This window comes from Cebus imitator, unplaced genomic scaffold, assembly GCF_001604975.1.
Source record: "Cebus imitator isolate Cc_AM_T3 unplaced genomic scaffold, Cebus_imitator-1.0 Scaffold21, whole genome shotgun sequence".
Taxonomy (NCBI): domain Eukaryota; kingdom Metazoa; phylum Chordata; class Mammalia; order Primates; family Cebidae; genus Cebus; species Cebus imitator.
Genome location: NW_016107336.1, coordinates 745,682 through 766,498, shown reverse-complemented (window position 1 = coordinate 766,498; position 20,817 = coordinate 745,682). Strand labels below are relative to the sequence as shown.

Below are 20,817 nucleotides of genomic sequence, written 5' to 3'. Positions count from 1 at the left end.
GTATTTTTAGTTGAAATGGGGTTTCACCATGTTGCCCAGCCTGGTGTCAAACTCCTGTCCAAGTCCTGAGCTTAGCCTCCCAAAGTGCTGGGATTACAGGCGAGAGTCACCGGTGTCTGGCCTCCTAGTTTGTATTTTACCAGCAATGTATGAGAGTTCCTGTTGATCTTAGCACTAGGTATTGTCAGTTTTGTTTTTTTAAAATAATTTTTAGCCATTATAATAGGTGTGTCTAGTGGTTTCTTGCTGTGGTTTTAATTTACATTTCCCTAATGACTAGTGATACTGAATCCCTGATTCTCACCTGCTTTTAACCTATAAGGTACCATCTGTAGTTCTCTAACTATACATGCTGGCTTATATTTCCAGTTCCTTATACATACCCTTCCTTCACCTTCTCTTAATCTCTTTCGCCATTTGCCTAGCTAATTAATTAGTCTTCAAGCCCTAGTTGGAGTACCTTTCTTGTGGCATTTTCTCCCCAAAGTAGGAATATGCCTTTTCTCTGCCTCCTGTACATTTTGGGCAGACTGTAATTGTGATATTTATGTTATTTCAATTGTCTGCTTACTGCCAGCGTGACCCTATAGATTTAAGAGTAAGGGACTATTTTATTTGAATTTCTATAATTCCAGTACTTAATTTATAGCTGGCTTTTAAATGCATGAATAAATGAATGGATTAGAAGAAGTACAATTCTTGCATGTTCTTGGAGAAAACTTTTTTTTTTTTTTGAGATGGCATCTCGCTGTGTTGCCCAGGCTGGAGTGCAGTGGCTTGATCTTGGCTGACTACAACCTATGCCTCCTGGGTTCAAGCAATTCTCCCTGCCTCGGCCTCCTAGTAGCTGGGATTGCAGGCACGTGCCATCATGCCCAGCTAATTTTTGTATTTTTAGTAGAGACGAGGTTTCGCCAAGTTGGCCAAGGCTGGTCTTGAACTCCTGACATCAGGTGATCCACCTGCCTCTGTCTCCAAAGTGCTGGAATTATAGGTGTGAGCCACCGCGCCTGGCCTTTTTGTTGTTGTTGTTTTTGTTTTTTGAGACACAGTTTTGCTCTTGTTGCCCAGGCTGGAGTGCGATGGCGTGATTTCAGCTTGCTGCAACCTCCGCCTCTCAGGTTCAAGCGATTCTCCTGCCTCAGCCTCCCCAGTAGCTGGGATTCCAGGCATGCACCACCATGCCCAGCTAATTTTGTACTTTTAGTAGAGACAGGGTTTCGCCATGTTGGCCAGGCTGATTTCGAACCCCTGACCTCAGGTGATCTGCCTGCCTTGGCCTCCCAAAGTCCTGGGATTACAGGTGTGAGCCACCGTGCCTGTTGTTACATTTCTTTTGCCAAACTGTTATATTTTTTTGGTCGTATTTGATTTATCTCCCTGGTAAACTTGTAGAAAAAAGTTCTAGGCCCAACCCATTGTTTTAGAAAGGAAAGAACAATTCATTTCTGTTGAAAACCTACTCATATTGCTAATTTTGACCAAGTAATATTTTTCTGGAGAAAAAATTCTTTCGAAAATCCCAAAATTTTTGTAAAGTATGGACCAGAAAGAGTAGCTATTAGTCACCTTTTGTTTGCAGTGATGTATGCCCATTGGAGAGTTTATTACACTTAATTTAAAACTGAATTTCCCCTGGGCACAGTGGCTTAATGCCTGTAATCCTAGCACTTTGGGAAGCCAAGGCGGGCGGATCTCGAGATCAGGAGTTCGAGACCAGCCTGGCCAACATAGTGAAACCCTGTCTCTACTAAAAATACAAAAAATTAGCTGGGCGTGGTGACAGGCACCTATAATCTCAGCTACTCGGGAGGCTGGGGCAGAGGAATCACTTGAACTCAGGAGACAGAGGTTGCAGTGAGCCAAGATTGTGCCACTGCATTCTAGCCCAGGCAGCTGTGTGAGACTCAGTCTCAAAACAAAACAAAACAAAACAAAACTGAATTTTCTTTTAAACAAAGTGTTCATCCAAGATCTCAGTTTTTAAAATAAATTGTCCTTGGCAACAAATTTTCATATGAAATGGCAAGAGTTGGGTAAGAATTGCCTCTTCCAATAGAGTAGAAAGAACTGGTGTTAATGTATTATGTGCTTGTAAAGACTTAATTTCTCCTATGGTGTACATTAGGAATATGACTGTCATGATTGTTACTTATATTTTTTTATTGCCTAGAAAATGAGACTTGAAGACTTTTTTTTTAATTGAGTGAAAGAATATATTTCATTTTCTGTCATGAGTTTTCATTTAAACTGAACCTAATTTTTGTATATATGCAGTTAAATAAACTTATTAGAACAAAATAATCTGTTTAAATATTAATTTAAAAAATATAATGCATTTCACAACAAAAAATTAAATCACTTTATCTACATGACTTTTTTTCCAAGACGGGGTCTTGCTGTGTCACTGAGGCTAGGGTGTAGTGGTGTGATCTTGGCTCACTGCAACCTCTGGGTTCAGGCAATTCTCTTTTCTTAGTCTGTCCTAGTAGCTGGGATTACAGGCATGCGCCACCACACCCGGCTAATTTTTGTATTTTCAGTAGAGATGGGGTTTCACCATGTTGGCCAGGCCAGTCTTGAACTCCTGACCTCAAGTGATCTGCCTGCCTTGGCCTCCCAAAGTGGTGGGATTACAAACGTGAGCCACCATGCCCAGCCCTCCATAACTTCTTTAACAGGTATGTATTTACTTTCCCTTCTTTTTAGTGACCATTGACTGTTGAGATGAATTTCTTTAAGGAGTCTGTATGTTACGCACTTTCAGTTCAGGAATTTCATTCAACTTTTAAATTATGCATACTAATAGAGGCAGTGGAGATACAGTTAATTCTAAATGTGAGAGATAATAAAATTTTCATTTGAAAGTTTTTAGAATTATAATTTATTATGAATGGTATTTTTAGCTCTTCAAACAAAATATTGATGCCACTCTTTGACAGTGTTTCAGTGAGAACTGGCAAGTAATCCAGTCTCTCTGTTCTGTTCCTAAATTCTTCTGCTGATAATCAAGTGCACTCTTTCAGAATGTTCCTTTTATGCTTGCTGACTTTCTAGATTATTTCTTGTCAGAAGAGGAGAACAAAGGTCTTTCTTCCTGTCTAGCCTTAAAAAGACTTTGAAAACTAGAAGTCTGTTTTTCTAGTTTTGATTGGTTGTAAGTAGCAAATGGAAGCACAGGGCAAATGTGGACAAAGAGTAAACAATGTACTTATTATAAGTAAGCAATATATATATATTAATTTAGCAAATACATTTTGAACACCTATGATATATCACATCGCCAGTGCCTAAGTGAGGATAAGAAATTCTTTTATTCATTTGTCTTATTCATCGCTCTTACTAGAGGACCTGACATTTAGTAGAAACTCAATTAATATAATGAGTGAATTGAATGTGGTCCCTGCCTTCAAGGAAGATCAAATCCTTTAACAACAGGGATATGTTCTAAGACATGGGTCATTGGGCGGTGTTTTTCGTTTTTTGTTTTTTAATGAACATCGTAAAGGGTACTTGTATAAACCTAGATGGTATAGCCTACTACATACCTAGGCTGTACCATTGTATACATAGTTCTTTGTTGACCAAAATATTGGTAAGCAGTATTTGGAAGATATAGTGGACAGGTCAGGGAGAGAAATAGGCAACTCTAAGACATAATACGCTAGGTACTTAAGAATGAGACTATATATGGGAAAAGAATGGAATCAGATGTTATAGAGCCTTGATGATTTATAAGGTAGAATATTCCTTAGGTAGAAGGGAGCCTTCAGGTTTTTTTTTTTTTTTTTTTTTGGCGGCAGACTCTTGCTCTGTCACCCAGGTTGGAGTGCAGTGGCACAATCATGGCTGGCTGTAGCGTCGACCTCCCATGCTTAACGCAATCCTCCTGCTTCAGCTCAGCCTCCCAAGTAGCTGGAACTACTGGTGTGCATCACCATGCCCAACTTTTTTGTAAAGATGGGATCTCGGTATGTTACATAGGGTGGTCTTGAACTCCTGGCCTCAGGCGATCCTCCTGCCTCCCTAAGTGCTGGGATTACAGGCATGAGTCACTGCACCCAGCCTCCCTTCAATCTTCATGAGTAGAGAAGAGATATGACCTCTTTTAGAAAGATAATACCAAGTGGGGAGAGGATGAAAAGTGTGATGGCAATGTGCAAGATTGCTAGAGAGTGTAGGGGCTAGAGCTAGGAGTTAGGTTGTGAGGCTGTTGTCTGAGGATAGAGTGTGCTAGAGATCAAAGAAAAAAAATAACGAGGAAAATAACACAGGAGGAAATTTAATTTATTGAGTACCTGTTAATATGCCAGATACTCTGCTAAGAACCTAGGATTAACAAAGATGGAGACAGGGTTGTAAACATGGCTGAGAGAGGGTACCTAGTCTCCAGAAGTGTGCAGGTAAGAAGGGAAATGTACATAAATAATAAAATCCAGCATGAGATACACAGTAGTAGACATAGAAACAAACTAGAGCAGTATATTGGAGGAAGTAACCAACTGTATTGGAAGATGGGGTGGTGATCATGGAAGTCTTCATGGGAAGCTAACATAAAATTACAGAAGAAGATTATAGTTAAACATAAGCTTCTCTTCTCTGTCCTTCAGTTGCTTGGGTATTGTTCACAAGATAGGATATGAACAGAGATTTTAAAGATTAGTTGTTTTAGAAGCCGACTAGTTACTTTTGTTAAGAAATATAGTGGAGATATAAATCTTGGCTCTGCCACTTATTAGTTCTGTGATTTTGTATTTTTCGACAGACTCTCAGTCTTACCTGTGAAAAGAAAAAATAGTGCCAGCCTCATAAGACTCAGTTACATAATTCACTTAAAGCACTTATTAGAGTCCCTGGTGTGAAGCAAACTCAGGATAGCTTGATGCTGCTCTGAAAAAAGGTGCCTGGTGCACAGCAAACTGATGTCTTGATGCTGCTGCTGCTGCTGCTGCTGCTGCTGCGGGAGGAAGTTCAGCATAAAGTTTAGTGGGAGGAATGTGTCTGGAGATGATCATGAAGGGACTTCTAATGCTAATGGATGTTACCTTTTATCTTTCAGGTGCCAGTTTTAAGCAAGGGAGTTATATGGTTGCATTTGCTTTTTAAGTAGGTTATGTGAGGGTAATAGGGAAAATAGATCTGAGGCTGACTCCAGAGATCAGTTGGGCTATTATAATAATAAATTGAGGGTTTAATTTGTGTAGTGGGGTTGGAGAGGAAAGCAGACAGATTTGTTAACTGGTTAGGACTTATTTTAATTAATTAATTTATTTTTTTTACAAGAAATCTGTCTTTGTTTCCTTGATTAGGAAGTAGGAGTAGTAAGTAGGTAAAGATAGTTGTTGTTAGAGTATTAAGAATGACTCCCTGGCTTTTTTTTTTTTTTTTTTGGAGACAGTTTTTTTTTTGTTGCCCAGGCTGGAGTGCAGTGGTGATCTCGGCTCACTGCAGCCTCTGCCCCTAGGTTCAAGTGATTCTCCTGTCTCATGTGCCACCACACCCGGCTAATTTTGTATTTTTAGTAGAGACAGGGTTTCTCCCATATTGGTTAGGCTGGTCTCGAACTTCTGACCTCAGGTGATCTGCCCGCCTCGGCCTCCCAAAGTGCTGGGATTACAGGTGTCAGCCACTGTGCCTGGCCTACTCCCTGGCTTTTGACTTAGAAGATTAAATGGCTAGTGATGTAACTAAACATATCAGAAAATACTGGAAGATTTTTTTTTTTTTTTTAAAGAGATAGGGCCTCGCTTCATTGCCCAGACTGACCTGTGGTTGTATGATCATAGCTCACTGCAGCCTCTAACTCCTGGGCTCAAGGGATCCTCCTGCCTGAGCCCGCCAAAGTGCTGGGATTATAATTGTGAGCCATTACACATGGCCAGGAAGTGAATCTTTAAAGATGATGATGATGGTAATAGTGTTTGAACTGCTATGGGAAACCCAAAAGATTAATAGCAAAAGTTTTGACTAAAAATAAATGGAATTTAGGATAGTAGGGCTGAAGGTAGATTTTGGAGTCATCAGAATGTAAGTTGTTAAAGCCATAGGAATTGATGGGATAACCCAAGTATGTACTGTTAAAAAAAAAAGAAGAGGGCCTAAGGTGGACACCTTTAACACCACATTTAAAGGACATATAGAAGGAGGGAATTCATCTGAGATTCTTTTCATTTACTTACGAATTTTTTTTTAAGAATTTCTTCCTTGTAACATAATCATCTGATTCTAAAAAAGCAAATGGTCAAGAGAATTAGAAGGCAGTGATCCTAGGTGTTCTCAGAAGCCAAGGAAGTCAGTTCAAAGGAGGACTGCCAAGTGTCCATTGGTTTGTCATTTGGGAGGTTAACTAGTCTTTGTGATAGCAGTTTCCTTGAAATTGGGGTGATAACAGTGTGCAGTGTGTCAAAGAGTGAAATTGGGGTGCAGTGTGTCAAAGAATTAGAGGTAAGGAATGGAGATAATGTGCCAGTGGACTAAGTAGCTGTGTTACTATTGTGAGAAACAATAATTCACAGCCCGTTTAGAAAAGTAATACACTGCCAATTTGATAATTCAAGGTCAGGCGTGATGGCTCATGCTTGTAATCCCCTCACTTTTGAAGGCTGAGATGGAAGGATTGCTTGAGCCCAGTACTTCGAGATCAGCCTGGGCAACAAAGCGAGACCCTGTTTCTAAAAAAAATAATAATAAAATTAGGCTGGGCATGGTGGCTCATGCCTGTAATCCCAGCACTTTGGGAGGCTGAGGCGGGTGGATCACCTGAGGCCTGGAGTTCGAGACCAGCCTGGCCAACATGCTGAAACCTCGTCTCTACTAAAAATACAAAAAATTAGCTGGATGTGGTGGTGCACACCGGTAATCCCAGCTACTCAGGAGGCTGAGGCAGGAGAATCCCTTGAACCCAGGAGGCGGAGGCTGCAGTGAGCCAAGATCGCGCCACTCCAGTTTGGGCAGTAGAGTGAGACTCTGTCTCAAAAACAAAATAAAGAAATAAAAATAATAAAATGGGCCGGGTGTGTAGTGGGATGTGTCTGTGGTCTCAGCTATATGAAAGGCTGAGCCAGGAAGGTCTCTTGAGTCCAGGAGGTCAAGGCTGCAGTTAACTGTGAGTGTGCCACCACACTCCATCCTAGGCTACAGATCAAGACTCTGTTTTGGGGGTAAAAAAAAAAAACAGAGGGAAAATTTTGAAATTCGCAAAAAGAAAATTTGCAAAGTACAGAAAAATGTAAGGAGGAAAACTAAACCATAATTTTGTATAATTAATTGCTATCAATACTTCTGCCTGTTTCCTTCCAGATTTTATATATACACTTATATTTTAAGCTTAGTTATACTCTTTTCTTGATTCGAAGTCTTGCTCTGTCTGTGGTGCGATCTGGGCTCACTCAGTCTCTGTCTTCTGGGTTCAAGTGTTTCTCCTGCCTCAGCTTCCTGAGTAGGTGGGACTACAGACACATGCCACTATGCCCAGCTAATTTTTGTAATTTTAGTAGAGACCGGGTTTCACCATGTTGGCCAGCATGGTCTTCATCTCTCGACCTCATGATCTGCCTGCCTTGGCTTCCCAAAGTGCTGGGATTACAAGTGTGATCCCCTGTGCCCAGTCTAGTTATATTCTTTTTTTTTTTTTTAATAGGTTTTTGCATCCTGTGTTTATTATTAATTTATTTTATTTTTTTGGAGACAGGGTATTTCCCTCTTGCCCAGGCTGTAGTGCAGTGGCACAATCATAGCTCACTGTAACTTCAAACTGTTGGGTTCACGTGATGCTCCTGCCTCAGCCACTCAAGTAGGGAGGACTACAGACATGTGTCACCATGCCTGGCTTATTTTTAAATTTTTTTTCTTTTTTTTTTAGACGGAGTCTTGCTCTGTTGCCAGGCTGGAGTGCAGTGGTGCAATCTCGGCTCACTGCAACCTCTGCCTCCTGAGTTCAAGTGATGCTCCTGTCTCAGCCTCCTGAGTAGCTGGGACTACAGGTGTCCGCCAACATGCCTGGCTAATTTTTGTATTTTTAGTAGAGAAGGGGATCTCTTGACCTTGTGATCCACCTGCCTCAGCCTCCCAAAGTGCTGGGATTACAGGTGTTGAGCCACTGTGCCCGGCCCTATTTTAAAATTTTTTTGTAGAGGATTACTATGTATTTATTTCTATGCAACAGTTTACTGTGTATTTTTTGTATAATTATAAACATTTTTCCATGAGATTAAAAGCTCTGAATATCTTATTTTTGGCCATGGCATAGTCTGTTATAAGTATATTATGGCACATCCATAGCTGTTCTCCTGTTGCTAGTTACTTGGATTGTTTTAATTCTTTCACTATTCTAAGTAATCTTTTTTGCATGAAATTTGTCTTTATTTCCTTAGGAAAGATTCCTTGAAGCGGAGTTATAGATCACAAGAAGGGGCATGCACATATTTAAGGCTTTTGATACATGCCAAGTTACTCTCCAGAAAAATTATTCCTGTTTATGTTTGGGTGGGAGACACCTTGTTGTATGTATATGCTGAGGAGAAGGAATCACTAGTGAGCCGAGGAGAAGACTGAGGGGGCTAACGAGGCAAGTTTCTTTGCCCAGTGGGTAGGATATGGGGATTTAAATATAAATTAGGAATGTGGGATGGTATATGGAATTTACTTATTGGCACTTACCACTGCTTCTAGAAGCCTGTCTTGACAAACTTTCCGCCTTCAAACTAGATTGGGCTTCTCTGTTAACGCCCTTTCATGGTGTCTTGTACTTCCCCTTCATAGCATTTAATCACATTCATCATTATTTAAGATCTGTCCTGCCGTAGAGTATCCCCTGTATAGAGGGCACAGACTTCTGTCTTTTTCACAGTTTTATCTGTGTTGTCCTACACATAGATAATCAATGTTCATTGATCAGAGAACTGAAAGTATTGAGGAACTATGAGATTTAAAGCCATGAATTTGTGACAACGGTTTACATACTTATAGTATCACTTTTCACGGTATACTCAGCTGCTTAGAGAGGAGAGTTGAATTATATAACTGATGCAAAATGGAAGACTATAGGTTAGGTAAATTGGAAGAACAATGATAGTATTTGAGGTTATTGGTGAGGGAATATTTAAATGGACTGTTTTAGTTCGGTGAGTCTTGGATTTTGGATATGTTCTTTACCTACATTTTGAAACCATCAAGAATGGTAGGAGCCTCAATTTTGATGAAGAGAAAAATTGGTTATTTAAGAAGGTATGAAATAGGGAAAAGTGACCTAGAGCTATATAACCATCATGTTTCTCAAATTACTCTTGAGTTGGTTATCTTTAGTGCAGTTTAAATCCCAAATCACCCTTACCTCTTACTCTATCAGTTATTTTATACCTAACAAATGTAGGTAGGTTTGTTGGTTTTTTTTTTTTTGAGACAGAGTCTTGCTCTGTTGCCAGATGCCGGGCTGGAGTGTGGTGGCGCAATCTCGGCTCACTGCAACCTCTGCCCCCTGGGTTCAAGCAATTCTCCTGCCTCAGCCTCCCAAGTAGCTGGGACTACAGGCGTGCGCCACCATGCCCAGCTAATTTTTGTATTTTTAGTAGAGATGGGGTTTCACCATGTTGGCCAGGATGGTCTCGATCTCTTGACCTCATGATCCGCCTGCCTCGGCCTCCCAAAGTGCTGGAATTACAGACCTGAGCCACTGCCCCCGGCCTTTTTTTTTTTCCCCCCCAAGAAATTTTTTTTTTTTTTTCAGTTACAAGGTAATACATTCTTAATGCAAAAGGGAAAAAAACACAAATGAATCCTGTGAAATAGAAAAAAGCATGCACATTTTTAAAAGCATCTGCAACCCTACCATCCATATTAACGGCAGTTGACATTTTGGAGTACAGTATATTCTCTCCAGCTTTTCTTCTCTATTCACACTGCTTTCAACATTAGTCAAAGAAAAATAGGTTTAAGATGTATTTGAGTCACATGAGAGATTTAAAAAATACATTATTTTCATGGGTTCCAGTACTTATACTTTCACTTTAATATAAATTTAATTAAAAAATTCAGGGAGAGCCGGGCACAGTGGCTCATGCCTGTAATCCTACCACTTTGGGAGGCTGAGGCGGGTGGATCACGAGGTCAGGAGTTTGAGACCAGACTGGCCAGTATGGTGAAACCCTTTCATTACTAAAGATACAAAAATTAGCTAGGCGTGATGTGGCGTGCCTGTAATCCCAGGCAGAAGAATTGCTTGAACCCAGGAGGTGGAGGTTGCAGTGAGCCAAGATCACATTACTGCACTTCAGCCTGGGCAACAGAGTGAAATTCCGCTCCGTGTCAAAAAAAAAAACAAAACAACAACAAAAAAAAAAACAAAACCATAATTCAGGGAGAAAATTTCATTTTAATGTTTTAAAGACACCATGTCACATAACTTTAAGGTTGTATAGGTTTGTCATGATGAATATGTTACTTGAAATCATATTTCTGTTTTTCCGAACCAGGAAAACAGTTTGTAACCAGTCTATTTATGTTTATCTCAGATATATTGAGTTCTTTGTCTTTGCCTGTTGCTGGAATCACTTAGGTTGATTAACATTCCAAGATAAGGACAAATGATCTGTTGGTCCTAGACCTTTTGGCTTTGTAGATGATTTGATAGTCTGCGTAGTTTTTTGGAGGAGTGGGTGAAATGTTTTAAAATGGTTGCTGAGGAGTAATCCTCAGTTGGAAAAACAGATTGGTTAAGAGTTGAAATTTATCCCAGTGATTCTTTGTAATTTGTATGGTACAGAATCTAAGGAGTTTTCTTCCCCAACATTTACAAACACACAGAAGAGAGGGTTAATATATAGTGTTATACCCTACCCTTGTACACACCACCTAGATTTTAGAATTAAGATTTTGCCATATTTGCTTTATTATAGATCTGTTCCTCTGTCACACCATCTTTTTTTAAATGCATTTCAAAGTGAGTTGCAGAGTTTCCAAATCAGTTTTAAAGTCTCTCATTTTACACTTCTTTCTTTTTTCTTACTCTGAGAATCTTTGATTCTGGTGATGTGTATTTATTTGCTTTATCCTAGATTATCTCGATACATTTCCAAAGTAAAATACCAGTAATTTTGGAGGCTGAGGCCAGTGGATCACCTGAGGTCAGAAGTCCGAGACCAGCCTGGCCAACGTGGCGAAACCCTGTCTCTACTAAAAATAACAAAAATTAGCTGGACGTGATGGTGGGCACCTGTAATTCTAGCCCCTTGGGAGGTTGAGGCAGGAGAATCGCTTAAACGCAGGAGGTGGATATTGGAGTGAGCCAAGATCGCACCATTGCACTTCAGCCTTGGGCAACAAAATTGGAACCCTGTCATAAAATAAAATAGGCTGGGCGCAGTGGCTCATGCCTGTAATCCCAGCACTTTGGGAGGCCAAGGCAGTGGATCATCTGAGGTCGGGAGTTTGCTACCAGCCTGACCAACATGGTACAACCCTGTCTCTACTGAAAATACAAAATTAGCCTGGCATGGTGGCACATTCCTGTAATCCTAGCTACTTGGGAGGCCGAGACAGGAGAATTGCTTGAACCTGGGAGGCGGAGGTTGCAGTGAGCCAAGATCACACCATTGCACTCCAGCCTGGGCAACGAGAATGAAACTGTCTCAAAAATAAAATAAATAAAAGAACATTGAATACTGTATATACAGCTAGTGCTCGACTTACGACCACGACTGTTTCCGACAGACTGGTCGTAACACGATTGGTTGTAAGTTGGGTAGGCTATATATACAGTACTGTGAAATGATGTTATAAAAATCTTTGTCATATTTTATCATAATTTTCTTTCATTATTATATATCATAATTTTCTTTGTTCATTTTATGCCATTTGTATCATCTCTACACCATTTTGTTTCATATTTTTACATTCGTCAGGTTTAAGTAAAACACTACATTACCAGTACAACTGGTTTAATATTTGCAAAACATACAAAATTACAAAATACAGGTGCATACAAAAATACAAAATATAGGTGTAAAAAATACCATAGGAAACGTTTTCCCAATTGCAAACATATCAAAATATATAAACGTGTACGAAACATTTTATTGGCCGCTGCTGATTGGCTGCGGATCGTTGATGTTGTCATCTGAGACAGCAGTTGGGGTTACCGGAGTTGGTTTTTTCATAAACATGGTGAGCTTTGTCTGAATTGTATGTTTCTTTTTTTCTTCATAAATTTCACGATACGGACGAAACACATCGTGCGCCATCCGTTCAATCCTTGCAAATCGTTCGATGTTTGGGTCCATTGCTTCGAAATGTATAAGAAGTTTATTGGGAGGGGTTTGATGAAAAATATCCAAGACACAAAACACAAATTGCTGTACCGAGTCTGGGATAACAGTTGAAATGGTGCACGTGGAGATGGTAGTGCTGCCAGAAGCTGGTCTGCACTGTCGTACGCCCAGCTGGGCAACGTTTGCGCTGCCAGACGCGGAGCAGTTGTGGCTAGCGATTGTGGTCGTAAAGTCGAATGGTCGTAAGTTGCATAGGTCGTAAATCGATCAATACCTGTATGTATTTTTTGCGGCTTTTTAAATTTTGCTTTGGTCTTCAGAATATATCCCATTAGGGATCGATATGTAAAGTCACTTGAAATAATTCTTTTTTCTGTATTTCTGCCACCAACTTGATATGTTTCTAGTTACAACTTATTTAAAATTGTCTTCCATTCTTAGGGACTGATTTTTAAATTTTTTTCTTCTTTAATTATGTAAAACATTTACATTGTTCCAAACTAAGACAGTTTAAGAAGGCACTTGGCCCAGGCGTGGTGGCTCAAGCCTGTAATCCCAGCACTTTGGGAGGCCAAGGTGGGCAGATCACCTGCGGTCAGGAGTTTGAGACTGGCCTGGCCAACATGGTGAAACCCTATCTCGACTAAAAATACTTGGGAGGCTGAGGCAGGAGAATCACTTGAATACAGGAAGCAGAGGTTGCAGTGCGCCAAGATTGCTCCACTGCACTTCAGCCTGGGTGACAGTGTGACTCTCAAAAAAAAAAAAAAAAAAAAAGAAAAGAAAAGCACTTCACAGAAGGTTCATGGCATTTTTTTTCTTCCCCTCCCTCTCAGGTAACTATTTTCATTAGTTTTTGGTTTTTAAGCAAGTGTGCCATCAGAAACTTTGAAGAGATATCACAAGTAGCTGATGACACTAAAGGAAGTGGTTAAATGGGGATGGTATTGAAAGGAAATTCGAAACATTTTTGTTGCTTTTGCATTTTTTAATATTATCTATTTTCTCTTTTTTGGAGAGGGCTAGTATATTTTTACATTGAGAGAGGTACATTTATACTAATACATACAATCCTCTCCTTTTAAAGTACTCTCGTATTGTGAGCAATAATGAAATTAGTTAGTAACCTCTTATGCATCTTTTCTTCCCTTTTTTCAGCATCTGTGGTTTTCTTTGCATTTAAAATTTATTATTTATTAACGTAGTAAAATACATTTTTTTCAGTTTATAGTTGTGAGTTTTGACAAATAGAATTACATAACAACCACCACAATTGAGATATACAACAGTTCTTTCACCTCCCCAAATTCTCTCGTTGCACCTTTATCTCAAACCCTCCCCCCACCCCTAACTCCTCACAACCACTGATCTCTCTTCTGTGCCTATAGTTTTGCCTTCTGAAGCCAGAATGTTATATAAGTGTAACCTTTTGAGTATGGCTATTTTGAATTCACTTAGCATGATGATGTGATGCTCATCCAGGTAGTTGAGTGTGTCAGTCGTTTACTTTTTCTGTAAACTCTCTTTTGTTAATTGTTTTATATCTATATTTTACAAGCATACAACATTTGCATACACTACACTGTTTCCTTTATTCTGATCATTTAGTGTTAGTTCTAAATTATATTCGGTACTTATCACCAGACCTTATCCCAAAGATGCTTTTAGGATTTTTTGGTTGTCTGAAGCTCACATTCTACTGGAGAGCTCATGAGAACAATATTCTTTAAGTCCTTTTGGTTCAAACTATTTGTAACCATTATACCCGTTATATTTGAAGATTTGGTTGGATGTAAAACCCCTGGCTTATGTTTTTTTTTTTTTTTTCTTTTTTTTCCCCTGAGACAGACTCTCACTTAGTTGCCCAGGTTGGAGGGCAGTGGCACAATCGTGGCTCACAGAAGCCTCAGCCTCCTAAGTAGCTGGGACTACAGGTGTGCACCCTATGCCCAGCTAACTTTTTAATTTTTATTTTTGTTGAGACAGGGTCCCATTGTGTTGCTCAGGCTGGTTTTGAACTCCTGGGGGATCCTCCCCCCTCAGCTTCCCAAAGTGCTGGGATTACATACGTGAGCCACTGTGCCCAGCATGTTTTCTTATGAGCTCCCTGGACATTTTCAAGGTCTTAAGCCATTTTTTTCTTTTGCAAGAAATTTGCTCATTTGCTTGGATACCTGAAAGATTTTCTTTAAAGAACCATTGCTTGTATCTATCTTGGTGTTGATCTTGGTATGACCTTAAATAGTAGGTTCAAGTGTTTTATTCCAGAAAATGTTTTTATATGTTGTTTTTCATATTTGCTCTGTTTCATTACGTGGGTTTGTTTTTTAGGGGCTCTAATTATGAATGTATTTTGGATCTTCTTTGACTAATTTCTTTTATTATTTTATTTTTTGGAAGGGTTTTCTGGTTAAAAACTGGAAAGCCTGCTAGAGAAATTCTTAAAGAGCCGTAACACTTGACTGACTTGGTTATTTTGAAAATTTCCTCCATTCTCTTTTCTCTTTTCTTGTGGAGTCTGTTCTTTTATGTTCCGTTTAGCTTTTCTTTATTCTTGAAATTCTAATTCTTAGGTAAATAAGAGCACTATTTTTTGACCAATTTATATTAAAAATTGGAGACTTCCTGTGAAAAAGTCTTAAACATCCTGTGTAAATTTTAAGTTGTTAATTTAATCCAGTGTTAATTTTAAGTTTTAAATTTTCACTTGTGAAGAGAAATATTGTTGAAAAACAAAACAGTAAAACACATCTCAGTCTCCATGGTTTTATAGATACACCTCATTTGGTACGAGTAGAACCTGTAATGTTTATAGAATTTAAATGTAAATCAGTTTCTTCTGAACTTACTTGTGTGATTTAAAGTTGCTACTTTTTATTGTTTATTAATTTTGTAGGGATATTTTGAAAATAAGATTTTAAATATGTATTACAATATAAATAATTTTATTAACCAGAAATGTCAGTGTATTAGAAACATAAATAATTTTGTGTCTATTGAGTGAAAGTAGAATATGTTGTTTTATACATGTGATAGATTATTTTTCTTTACATTTAACACCATAACAGTTTAACAAGTCAGGAAACCACGTTATTTTGTGTTTTATTGTTGTAGTACAGTAATTTACTACAGATGGAATTATTTGACAAAGAATTGTCAGAGGAACTCTCAAACTAATATGCTTTTCTTGTTTTTAGAGTCTTACTGTCTTAATCGTTAAAAGGCAGGATAAATGAATAGGTACTTGAAGCCCATCTTAGTAAATATAGCCAGGCCTTAATTTAAGGTATTGTATATTTATATTTTTATAGCTCTTTGAGAGGTAATGGGAGAAAGGTGCAGCTGAAGGGTTGATGTATGTTATTGTGAACTTCCCAGAGGCAAGAACTAATTTCTGTGATTCTTTATGCTTTGGGAAGAAAGTGGTAGAGAAGGTACAGTATATATATAGAGAGATAAGTAGCTGCCTTACTGTCAGCATAGAATTAGAATTGGAACAATTAAAAAAAAATTACAGATGATAAAGTGAAATGTTCTAGGTTTGAATAGTAATACTGAAAAAGGATTTCTGTTTTCTGTTAAGTTTCTTACCTTAATTTCATTGTTTCAGATAATCATCTGGTGAGTAGCATTTCACTTTGCAATATTTTGAGCATGCATATACTTAAATTTCTTTTGTATATTAATAGTGGTTGTTCTAAGAATGTGGGTGTTGGATATGGTATGGTAAAGTCTGTGCAGCTGCAGGGGAGATGAGAATAAGGCTTAGAAGGAAGAATTTTATTATACTCACAGGTCTCAGAGAGGGTCACTGCATGCCACACAGGGACACAGGGGGAGCACCAGATTTTTTGGGTTTTTTGAAACAGAGTCTCACTCTGTTGCCAGACTGGAGTGCAGAGTTGTGATCTCGGCTCACTGCGACCTCCACCTCCCAGGTTCAAGTGATTCTCCTGCCTCAGCCTCCCAAGTAGCTGGGACTAAAAGTGCACGCCACTACGCCCAGCTAATTTTTGTGTTTTTAGCAGAGATGGAGTTTCACCATGTTGGCCAATGTGGTCTCAATCTCTTGACCTCATGATCTGCCCGCCTTGGCCTCCCAAAGTGCTCGGATTACAGGCGTGAGCCATCGCTCCCGGTCAGCACCAGGTTTTAGTCAGGAAGCAGAAGACAGGAGCCATGGAAAAGTTCAGGCCGGAGTCTTTACTGGAGTTTCCTGGGAAATGCAGGGGAGGGCAGGGTAAACAGCTGAGGATTGACCAGTGTGGATAATTCTTGCAGGCTTTGAGCTGTAGAGGTGGTTGTTTCTAATTGCCTGGTACCTGACTCTGGAATGATTTAGGGCAGGAAATAACTGGCTTCGTATGTGAGCATTAGATAAGAAGGTGGTTTTGGCTATAGGCTCTGGATTCGTTGGTTTGTATATGGAAGACATACTCCTGTGAGCCCTTTGCTGTCTCTAAGAAGGTACTAGCCCTGGCCAGCAAACTTTTTAAGAAGTCAAATTGAAATTTTGTCTGTTTACTCGGTCAAATAATTTCTGTGTTAATAATCTTTCAGGCATAGCTTTCTCAACAATTGCTTCCTCTTTGGTTCTTCATTATTTTTCATAAGTTCTCATATCTTTTGGATGATGATTACATTTTTTAAACCCTGAAATACGTATCAAATACATAACTTGATTGAAATATTTTCACAGGAGCATCTGTAATTGTTTTTTGAGATAAGGTCTCATTGTGTTGCCCAGGCTGGAGTGCAGTGATCACCGTTAACTGCAGCCTTGAACTCCCGGGCTTAGGTGATCCTCTCACCTCAGCTTCCTGAGTAGCTGGGACTATAGGCACGTGCCATTATGCCTGGGTAATTTTTTATATTTGTCGTAGAGACGGGTTTTCCCATGTTGCCTAGGCTAGTTTTGAAGTGCTGGACTCAAGTGATCCGCCCACCTCAGCCTCCTCAAGTGCTGGTATAGGCTTGAGCCACCACACCTGGACTGCAATTGTTGATGGAATGTTTTTAGTTTAATTTTATAGCACTATTACGTGAATCACCAGTTGGTATGTATCACTTTTATTATCATTTCACTTTTGATGGTTGAAAGATGTTAGAGTTTGTTCTTTTACATGAGAAGAAAATGGATGTATGTTCATATGTTTAAATGTTTAAGTGCCCTGAGTTTCTTTATAGAAATAGATAGATATACATGTACTAGTATATCTTGCTTTAGTAATGAACTTTTTGTGCTCTTGTCTTATATTCATAATGCCATTTGGCAGAAATGAAACATTTTATTTCAAAGGCATTAAGTAATTTTTAGGTCATGTATGACAAAAAAAAAAATTCCCTCTTGCCATGTCAGTAACTTATATACGTGAAGAAACTATTCAGAATTTGAAATTTTAAAATGAAACAAGAAGGGAATTTGATAGGGTATTATGCTCATTAGATTAATGTTTACTGTGCAGCTAACATTTAGTGTAACTAGAATTTTCTTCTGAAATAAGTAAACTCTTGTAAAGAAATTACATTTATAAAAATGCTTTTGAGTTTCAAATAAGGCACCAGTCAACTGAGTTAGCTTGTAAATGAAAAGCCAACTCCAATCCTATAGGACAAAAATGTCTTCAGCTTACCAGTCTTTTTGAAACTGCTAAAAATGGAATTACTTCACTCAAAAGGGTCACATCTACCTTTTTGGAAAATGTCGTTATATTTCCAATAAAAATTTGAGGGCAGTGTACAAGCTGTTTTATAACATGCTTTTCCCCCATTATTATGTTACATTTTTTCATTTTATTAAATACTATTTTTATAGCAGCATTTATAATGACATTATACACTTGTTTTGATTTTAAGACTCTGAGGATTCTAACAGGACCTGGCCAGAGTTTGAGGGCTTCTCAGTTGCGGGACCATGTCTTCCTCCAGCCATTGAGTTTGTATAGTGGACAGGGCCTGCGTGGGGCCATTTTGAGATGGAGGCAAAAGTACCACATACTTTTAATGTATGCATATATAGTGATTTGTTACCTGTCCTTTTTTCTTGCACATAAAGATTAGTCTCAGTTTCATTTAGAATGAAAAGAATGTTCATTGAACATTCTTGTATCTACCTTTGGATATATCGATGATTATTTTCTTTAGAGTGTATTAAATGAAAAAGGGTTTGCCATTTTAAGGAGACCTTGAGAACTAGTGAGGTCTAATATTTTTCGTGTTTCTTTTCATGTGCCTGTGTGTTTTCCTGAAGTGCCTGTTTACGTTACTCATGTTTTATTGCAGTACTTTTTCAAAAATTTATTTTTAACATGCAGTAAAGTTAACTTTTTTTTTTGTTTGTATGGTTCTGAGTTTTGACAAATGCAAAGAGTCCATTAAAGGACTTCCCTTTTATATCCCTTCATTAATCTTCCTTTTACATTTAACTCCTGGCAGCCACTGAATGACTCTCTTTTCCTATAGTGTTTCTTTTTTTAAAATGGCATGTAAATGGAGTCATTCAGTATGTAACCGTTTTTTTTGTGGGGGTAGATGGGGTCTCGATCTGTTGCCCATGCTGGAGTCCGGTGGTACAATCTCGGCTCACTGCCAACGTCTGCCTCCCAGGTTCAAGTGATTCTCCTGCCACAGCCTCCCAAGTAGCTGGGATTACAGGCACACACCACCACACCCAGCTATTTTTTTTTAATTAATTAATTTTTTAAATTGCATTTTAGGTTTTGGGGTACATGTGAAGAACATGCAAGATTGTTGCATAGGTACACACATGGCAGTGTGATTTGCCACCTTCCTCCCCTTCACCTATATCTGGCATTTCTCCCCATGCTATCTCTCTCAAACTCCCCACCCCATGCTGTCCCTTCCCTATTACCCCCAACAGACCCCAGTGTGTAGTGCTCCCCTCCCTGTGTCCATGTGTTCTCATTGTTCAACACCCGCCTATGAGTGAGAACATGCGGTGTTTGATTTTCTGCTCTTGTGTCAGTTTGCTGAGACTGATGGTTTCCAGGTTCATCCCTGTCCCTACAAAGGACACGAACTCATTGTTTTTTATGGCTGCATAATATTCCACGGTGTATATGTGCCACATTTTCCCTGTCCAGTCTATCGTCGATGGGCATTTGGGTTGGTTCCAGGTCTTCGCTATTGTAAACAGTGCTGCAGTGAACATTTGTGTGCATGTGTCCTTATCATAGAAAGATTTAAAATCCTTTGGATATATACCCAGTAATGGGATTGCTGAGTCAAATGGAATTTCTATTTGTAGGTCCTTGAGGAATTGCCACACTGTCTTCCGCAATGGTTGAACTAATTTACACTCCCACCAACAGTGTAAAAGTGTTCCTATTTCTCCACATCCTCTCCAGCATCTATTGTCCCCAGATTTTTTAATGATTGCCATTCTAACTGGCATGAGATGGTATCTCAGTGTAGTTTTGATTTGCATTTCTCTGATGACCAGTGATGATGAGCATTTTTTTCATGTTTGTTGGCCTCATGTATGTCTTCTTCTTTTGTAAAGTATCTGTTCATATCCTTCGCCCACTTTTGAATGGGCTTGTCTGTTTTTTTCATGTAAATCTGTTTTAGTTCTTTGTAAATTCTGGATATCAGCCCTTTGTCAGATGAATAAACTGCAAAAATTTTTTCCCATTCTGTTGGTTGGCAATTCACGTTTCTTTTGCCGTGCAGAAGCTGTGTAGTTTGATTAGGTCCCATTTGCCTATTTTGGCTTTTGTTGCCAATGGTTTTGGTGTTTTGGTCATGAAGTCCTTGCCTACACCTATGTCCTAAATGGTTTTGCCTAGATTTTCTTCTATGGTTTTTATGATGTTAGATCTTATGTTTAAGTCTTTAATCCATCTGGAGTTAATTTTAGTGTAAGGTGTCAGGAAGGGGTCCAGTTTCTGCTTTCTGCATATGGCTAGCCAGTTTTCCCAACACCATTTATTAAACAGGGAACCCTTTCCCCATTGCTTGCTTTTGTCAGGTTTGTCAAAGATCAGATGGTTATAGACATGTTGTGTTGCTTCCAAGGCTTCTGTTGTGTTCCATTGGTCTATATCTCTGTTTTGGTACCAGTACCATGCTGTTTTGATTACTGTAGCCTTGTAGTATAGTTTGAAGTCTGGTAGTGTGATGTCTCCCACTTTGTTCTTTTTGCTTAGAATTGACTTGGCTATGCATGTTCTCCTTTGGTTCCATATGAAGTTTAAAGTGTTTTTTTCCAGTTCTGTGAAGACGGTCATTGGTAGCTTGATGGGGATAGCGTTGAATGTGTAAATTACTTTGGGCAGTATGGCCATTTTCATGATATTGATTCTTCCTAACCATGAACAAGGAATGTTTCTCCATCTGTTTGTGTCCTCTCTTATTTCGTTGAGCAGTGGCTTGTAGTTCTCCTTGAAGAGGTCCTTTACGTTCCTTGTTAGTTGTATTTCTAGGTATTTTATTCTCTTTGTAGCAATTGTGAATGGCAGTTCGTTCTTGATTTGGCTCTCTTTAAGTCTGTTATTGGTGTATAGGAATGCTTGTGATTTTTGCACATTGATTT

At 39.0% G+C, this 20,817-nt stretch overlaps 1 protein-coding gene and 1 non-coding gene across 2 annotated transcripts in view; one reads left to right on the top strand and one right to left on the bottom strand.

Moving 5' to 3' along the window:
- RANBP9 (RAN binding protein 9) overlaps nucleotides 1–20,817 on the top strand; it is a 110,312-nt gene that overhangs the window by 19,300 nt on the left and 70,195 nt on the right. The window lies entirely within an intron of this gene.
- LOC119470092 lies at nucleotides 14,661–14,723 on the bottom strand. Its single transcript, XR_005198966.1, has one exon. It is a non-coding gene; the product is annotated as a U7 small nuclear RNA (small nuclear RNA).